The sequence below is a fragment of the Lagenorhynchus albirostris genome, chromosome 2, assembly GCF_949774975.1.
Source record: "Lagenorhynchus albirostris chromosome 2, mLagAlb1.1, whole genome shotgun sequence".
NCBI lineage: Eukaryota > Metazoa > Chordata > Mammalia > Artiodactyla > Delphinidae > Lagenorhynchus > Lagenorhynchus albirostris.
Window position 1 is genome coordinate 69683957 of NC_083096.1, and position 8033 is coordinate 69691989.

Genomic DNA, 8033 nt, shown 5'->3' on the forward strand with positions numbered 1-8033 from the left:
GAGCAAGATGAAAAGAAATAGAACACCTAGGTAAAAGTCAGGAACTTTCTGATAACTTCAACTGCTATTCCTAAATATCTAGCTTCCATTTCTACTTTAAAGAAATCCTTTAAATGCTCTTGCCTGTGATACTTCTAGGCATTGTAAAACCTTTTAGCCTACTTAAAGCTTCAGTCAGCCAAAGCCAAACACTTTCAGCGTTAGCCGTTACACCCTTTTGATAGTTTCTTTCATGGCCTGTAATAACTGAGTCATTAATAGCTGAGCTTCTCTCAGCCAGCAACCACTGATCCCGTCTCAACAACCAGATTCAGATAAGACCTCAAATACCCTTTCTCTAGCTAGACCCTCTGTGTGTTTACATTTTCTCTGCCACTTCGGAAACAGAGAAGATGGCAAAGAAGATCACATCTTTTCCCCCATCTACCTGGGATCTTCTGACTCTCACTTTCCAATGGGAATCTGGTTGCCTAAGTTACTAAATTCTAAGTAGGCTCGCACCTACTTACTCTATGCAGCCTACCCTCTGGCTTCCCCCACCTGTCTAAGGAACAGCTAATTAGCCTTGAAATGATTGTCTTTAGTGAAGCAGACCTCTCCGAAGTTCTTGAACAGTGATGCAAAGATTATACAGAGAATCCAAGATCCTAGATCAGAGGTTAGCAAGCTTTTTCTGTAACAGCCAGAGAGTAAATATTTTAGGCTTTGTAGGCCCTATAGTTAAACTACTTGAGCCTCTCATTATGGCTTGAAAGCAGTCATAGACGATATCTAAACAAAATAGGTGTGGCTATATTCTAATAAAACTTTATTGTGGACACTAACATGTGCATTTCATATAATTTTCATGTGCTGTGAAATATTCTTTTTCTTCTTTTACATTTTTAATGTAAAAACCATTCTTAGTTCACAGACTGTGCAAAAACAGGCAGCAGGCCAGATTTGGCTTACAGGCCATAAACTGCCAATCCCTGCCATAGATGATTAAATGCCCAAGTATGCTACAACAGTAAGTTGTATAACAGTAAATAGTATAGGTCTAAGAAGAAAGACATTGTCTAGGACTGAAAGAGTCAAAAGCTTCCTGGAGAAAATGGGATTTGGGCTGGATAAAGGAAGGCTAAAATTTAGACAAATGCTAGAAGGAAGGGGGGAAGGAGGAAAAGGTGTCGATCTGACATCTGGGTGATAACAAGAAAGAAATGGTGAAAGAAGACTGAGGTTTATGGTAGGGAAGTGGCAGGAGATGTGTGAGGGCCTTGAATGTCAGAATAAGGAATTTAAACCTTACCCTGGTACAAATGGCATTTTTAGATTATACTTGCAAGGAAAACATAGGACTGATTTGACAAGAGAAAGACCAAGAGCAGGGAGAAAAAGATGGGGATGTCATAATTGTACAAAGTGCAACAGTCTGGGTGACTATAGTGACAGTAACAGAAGAAAAGGGACAACATCAAGAAACCTAAGGCATAAGGAATCAATAACAAGATTTAGGAGAGGATTCGAAGTGACTCTTGGAATCGGGACCAGAAAATTGGGAGTTATTCAGTTATTCACTGGCTATTAAACACACATTATGGCCAGGACTTACGCTAGGTGTTGGGAAAAGAAGACCCACATGACATAGAACCTACAGTCTAGAAGGGGAGAGATGGTCATGTGAACGCGAAGGTGCAATATCATTATGGGTGCTGTGGTGGAAGTCTGGGCAAGTGCAGTGAGAGTCCAGAAGAAAGAATAGAATGAGAATAACAATCTGAACAGGCATCATAAGGAGCTACTAAGAATAGCAAGATCCCATGCATGGAACTGGAGTTAATTTGTGAAGACGTTCACATACTAGAATGAGGATAAATGAAATCAGGTATGTAAAGGCATTCTGTAAACTGTGATGCTAAAATGTGAGCTATTTTTACATTTTAACACAGCCTTGTGTTATCTATATTAGGGAAGAACATAGAAGAAGAAAGGTGAGGAGGTTGAAATTGAGCCTTAGAGAAAAATCCATAGTTTTCCATAACCAATAGCCTTAGGTAAAATGAGACTCCAATAGAGGAGAAAGAAAAAAGAGCTACTAGAAGCACAGGTTGAGAATCGGGAACGCATAACATCATAGAGGCTATAGGGAGAAAAGACATTTCTTTTTTTTTTTTTTTTTTTGCGGTACGCGGGCCTCTCACTGCTGTGGCCTCTCCCGTTGCGGAGCGCAGGCTCAGCAGCCATGGCTCACGGGCCCAGCCACTCCGCTGCATGTGGGATCTTCCCGGACCAGGGCATGAACCCGCGTCCCCTGCATTGGTAGACTCTTGTCAGGGAGTCAAAGCAGTGGGGAGGTTGATTGGGAGAAACATAAGAGAAAACCCATTGAATTCAACAGGTCACCGGAGATCTTTGGTGAATTTAAAGATCAAAACCAGATTACAGGATACAAAGGAAAGGAGGTAGCCTGAACCCTTCCTATTCAAAGAAGCGTTTGTGCCAAAACTTGGGAGGCCGAATAGGATAAAGCAGGCCGACTGGAAACTTGGCTCAGTGGACACCTGAGTGAGGTTGGCCACACGTCAACTGCAAACATGGCAGGTAAGAACAGCAGGCGGCAATTGTTCAGAAGTCAGAAACGAGTCAGGAATCAGACTAAAAGACCAATGAGTGTCCTGTCAGAAACTCAGAACAGCAAAAGATAATCAGCTATGAAAGACAGCAGCGAAGAGGGAAACAGGAAATGGACCCAGATGACATGGAATGTACCTTACTGAAAAATGCCTGGAAAAATAGATACCCATTAAGTATTTGTTTAATGAATGAATTCATTCTCAAATAATAACATGATGCCACATAGAATGAGCATGAGTTTCGAATCAGACCTTAATTCACATCCCAGCCCATTTACTCACTCTGTAAACATTTATTGTCTGTGCTTGGAGTACTCAAGACCCTAAGGATCCAAAGATAAAAGATGCAGCTCTTGACTTCAACTCACAGTTGATTGACAGTCAGAAAGTGACAGCTGCTCTGCAGTGTGATACGTGCTGTGACAAATGTGTGAGCAGACGTGTAGCTCTAACCCACAGGCTCCCAGAGGCGATCTGCTGTACTCAGGCCCGAAGGGCCAAAAGGATCAAGGGAACCTGGTGGGGGGGGGGATGTGTGGTGGTTTGGAAGTGGGGTGTGTGTGGCAGTTCCAATCAGGCTGAATAATAAGGGCAGATGTTCAGGGGTGGTGAGCATAGCTTGTTCAGGGAACTCTGAGTGCTTAAGCACAAAGTATGATGTGTTAGGTCAGGGGAGGGAAGTGGCATAGATGAAGGCAGAGTGATAAATAGGGGCCAGATCACAAAGCACTTCGTGTGGCATGCCAAAGAGATTGGATTTTATCCCAAAGGTGATGAGAAGCAAATGAAGAATTTTAAGCAGGGGAGAGACATGATCAAATTTGCATTTTAGAAATAGCAACAGCATGGAGGATGGGTTGGAAATAGATGAAGCTGGTCTTAGGGAGAATAATTTAATTCCACTACTTGCAGTGATAAGTGGAAAATGATGAGGGCCTGAACTCAGCTAAGAGGTAGTGGGCATGTAGAGGCCAGGAGACAGGAATGACAGGGCATGGAATCTGATCTTTTTTAGGGAGGGAGAGAAAAGGGGCTAGGTGACTCCCCGGCTTCTGGCTTGACATCAGGGAGAGGGCAGCAGTGGAAAAGAAGGAAAGGAAGAGTGTAAGAGAATGAATATTTATTGACTTCTTTCCATGTTCCAAGCACTGTGTAAGGAAGTTTACATATATCACTTTATTTAATCTTCACAACAAACCCAGCTAGTGGGTGTCATTAAACCCTTTTTTCCAGATAAGAAAACCAAAGTTCAGAGAGTTTAACCTACCAGGCTACAACCAACACAGTTGTTTTTCGGAGCCTGGCCTAGGACAGGTATGTTGGAAGAGGGTAAGAACATCAGTTAACCCTGAAAGCCTGTTCATCATGAATGCCAGGGGCACTCTGCAGCACATCCCCCAGTCTCAGTCTGCTCAGTGGGAGAGACCATGAAGCCTGGGGAGCATTTCTGTACATAAGAAGAGCAAGGTCAGAGAGGTGTGTTCCTAAGACAGCCCCATCTCAAAGAACTGCAAGGTGGACTTCTCCAAGAACAGGAAGGCTCAGGGCCAGGGAATTCCCTGGCAGTCCACCGTTTAGGTCTCTGCACTTTCACTGCCGAGGGCACAGGTTCAATCCCTGGTCAGGAAACAACAACAAAAAAAGAAGGTTCAGGGCAATCCCTGGGCCCCAGGTGAAGGGGCAGCCCTGGGCCAGAGCATCTCTCCTCTAGTCTGAACTTCTCCCTAATTCAGTACTGAGCTAGGAAAAGGAAGTCAGCCTCCCTTCCCCAGTCTGGGAATGGCCCAGCCTGATGATATCTGACTCCCATGGAGCTGGGTCTCAGTGACTTCAAATAATTAGGACAGGAACCAAAAAAAAAAAAAAAAAAAAAGTGATTCAGCTAGCAAGAGCCGGAGTCAAAATTTGAACTTAAGTCTGAATGACTCCAAGCCACATGCTCTTTCTACTGGCTTGGCCAAAAAGTTCATTCGGGTTTTTCCATAACATCTTACAGGAAAACCCAAACGAACTTTTTGGCCAACGCAATACTTCCTCATGTTGGGATAGTCACCAAGTTAGGTTGTGTAGGAGAAATTAGTTTGTGGGAGGTGACAATGATTTCCATTTTGTTTTACTGAGGTACGATTGACATGTAACATTGCGTAAGTTTAAGGTGTACATCATAATGACTTAATATGTATATATTGTCAAATGATTCACCTCACAGCTACAATTTTTTTCCCTGTAATGAGAACTTTTAAGATCTGCTCTCTTAGCAACCTTCAAATATACAATATAGTATTGTTAACTATAGTCATCATGTTGTATACTACAACCTCAGAATTTATTTACATCATCACTAGGAGTTTGTGCCTTTCGACCAGCTTCACCTCTCCCCCCACCTCTGCCAACCACCAATCTGATTTAATCTGATCTTTATCTCTATGAGTTTGGGTTTGTTTTTTTCTTGGCCGCCCTGCGTGGTATGCGGGATCTTAGTTCCCCCAGGGTTCAAACCGGTGCCCCCTGCAGTGGAAGGGCGGAGTCTTAACCACTGGACTGCCAGGGAAGTCCCCGAGTTTGGCTTTTTTTTTTAGATTCCACATATAAGTGAGATCACACAGTATGTGTCTTTCTCTTATTCCCTTAGCGTAATTCCCTCAAGGTCCATTCATGTTGTCACAAATGGTAGTGTTTCCTTCTTTTTTATGGCTGAATTAAATATATATCATATATTAAATAGATATTATATATATATCATCTTCTTTATCCATTTATCTAGTGATGGTCACTTAGGTTGTTTCCATGTCTTGGCTATTATAAAGAATTCTGCAAAGACCATGGAGATACAGATATCCCTTTGGGACAGTGATTTTGTTTCCTTCAGATAAGTACCCAGAAGCGGAATTACTGGATCATATGGTCGTTCTATTTTTAATTTTTTGAGGAACTTCCATACTCTTTTCCACAGTGACTGTACCAATTTACTTTCCCACCAACAGTGCACACAGTTTCCCTTTTCTTCACATCCTCACAAACAATTGTTATTTCTTTTCTTTTTTCGCGTGCGTGCGCGTGTGTGTGTTTATTGAGGTATAGTTGATGAACAGTATTACATAAGTTTCAGATGTACAACATAGTGACTCACAATTTTTATATTTCTCGTCTTTTTGATGATTGTCATTCTAACAGTTGTGAGGTGATATCTCATTGTGGTTTTGATTTGCATTTCCATAAATATTAGCGATGTTGAGCACATTTTCATGTACCTGTTGGCCATCTGAATATCTCCTTTCGAAAAATGTCTACTCAGGTCCTTTGCCCATTTTAAAGTTGGATTATTTGGGTTTTTTGCTATTGAGTTGTATGAGTTCCTTATTTATTTTGGATATTAACCCCTTTACAGATGTGTGGATTGCAAATATTTTCTCCCATTCTGTAAGTGGCTTTTTCATTTTGTTGATCATTTCTTTTGCTATGCAGAAGTTTTTTAGTTTGATGCAGTACCACTTATTTTTTTATTATGTTGCTTGTGCTTTAGGGATCATAAAGCTTCGCTGTAGACATACTGAATTTGAGATGCCTGTGTGACATCCAGGTGAAGTCATCCAATAAACTATTGGGTATAGTAATCCTTGTACAAGTTACTTCAACTCTCTGGCCTCAGTTTTCTCATCTGTAAAGTGGTGATATTACTTATGTTTCAGGATTAACACTGGTAAGGATTCTTACACAGCACACTGCTCATAATAAGAACAAATTAATGAAGCAATTAATACCTATGATATATGATCTTTACCACACAATTTAGAGTTTGATTATATATTTCCTGGTAAGATCTAGGAGTTCCATTTACTTATGCAATCTCCATAATCAGACAGTAAATTCCTTGATAATAGGAACCCTCTCTTTTATCCCTTTCCATAGTGCCTCACCACAGAGTGGGCACTTAATACCTTATTGCTAGAGTAAATCTGCAACTGTGGAAAAGGATAGGGGCCCAAGTAGGGAGGGCCGTATACTCCTTCTGTAGTCTCTCTCCCATTTGGTGGTACCACCATCCACTCAATCACCCATGCTAGGAACCTGGAGTCATCTTTACCTCTTCCTCTTTCTCAACCTAGACATTCTAGTACTCACCAAGTTCCAATTATTTCACCTCCCAGGTATTTTTCAAAACCCTCTCCTCCACTATATCCTACCACTATCCTAGATCAGGCTTAATCCCTCACCTACTTTATGGCAGGAGTAGCTAACTGGTTTCTTTGCCTCCAGTCCTGCCCCCTCAAATCTATCTCCCAAACAGCCATGACCATGACCATGTCCATGTCCATGACCATGTCATTTCCCATCTTACCCTTTAAAACCTTCCTGATGGACTTAAGCTGCTTTCTCTGGCACAAGAGGTCTCCCATGAACTGGCCCTGCCTACATCTCAGCCTCATACCCCATCTCTCTAGACTTTTCTCTTCCCACTCCAGCCTGAAATGTTATGCTCCAGCAAGAAAGACCTGTTCGTGGTTCTACCATATTTACTTTTTTGTATCTGGCTAACTCCTTCTTATCCTTTAAAAATCAACTCAGCTGTCACTCCTCCAGGAAGACTTTCCTGCCTCCTCCTCAACACCTCTTTGCCAAAGCAGGATTAGGTGCCCCTCTTCTGTAGTCTCAGAATGCTCTGTGCATAGCGTCATCACTGATAGGATTATATTTCTTTTCTTTCTTTTTTTTGGCCGTGCCGCCCGGCATGCTGAATCTTAGTTCACCAACCAGGGATCGAACCTGCACCCCCTGCAGTGGAAGTGCTGAGTCTTAACCCCTGGACCACCAGGGCAGTTCCTGATTATATTTCTTTATAGCTATTTAAAGGTCTGTCTCTCCGTTAGCACCTTTAAACTCCATGAGGGCAGGAAAGCATCTTATTCACCTTTTTTATCCTTAGTGTCTAATACATAGTAGGTTCTCAGTCAGTATTTGTTGATTGAATGAGTTAGTGTGAATTCTCACAGAGTCTCACTCAAGCAAAGATACCAACAGATGCATATGCATAAATAGGCTCACCGACTCCCAAGGACCAGGTGCAAGCACCTGTGTTCTCTGGAGCTCAGCTTACTACAAATGCAGTAAATTATACATAGTTGGATGTTACACCTACTTGAGATGAAGGGGACCTAAACAAGGCTCTTTTTAACCCAATCTCTCCTCTCTGTCTCTGTCTCTCTAAATGTATTTTTATGGCTCTAGCCTCCACTTGGGCTTTTAACTCACTGTTAGAGCATCATTAATTATAATTTAACCCTTAACTGAAGAAGCAGATGATATGCCAAAAAAAAAAAAAGAAAAAAATGGTGTATTCTAGTGGGAGAAGACTATATTAGTGCAGAAACAGCAAACACCCAGGGAGATGTACAGTGAGAAAGACCTTTCAAAGTGAAA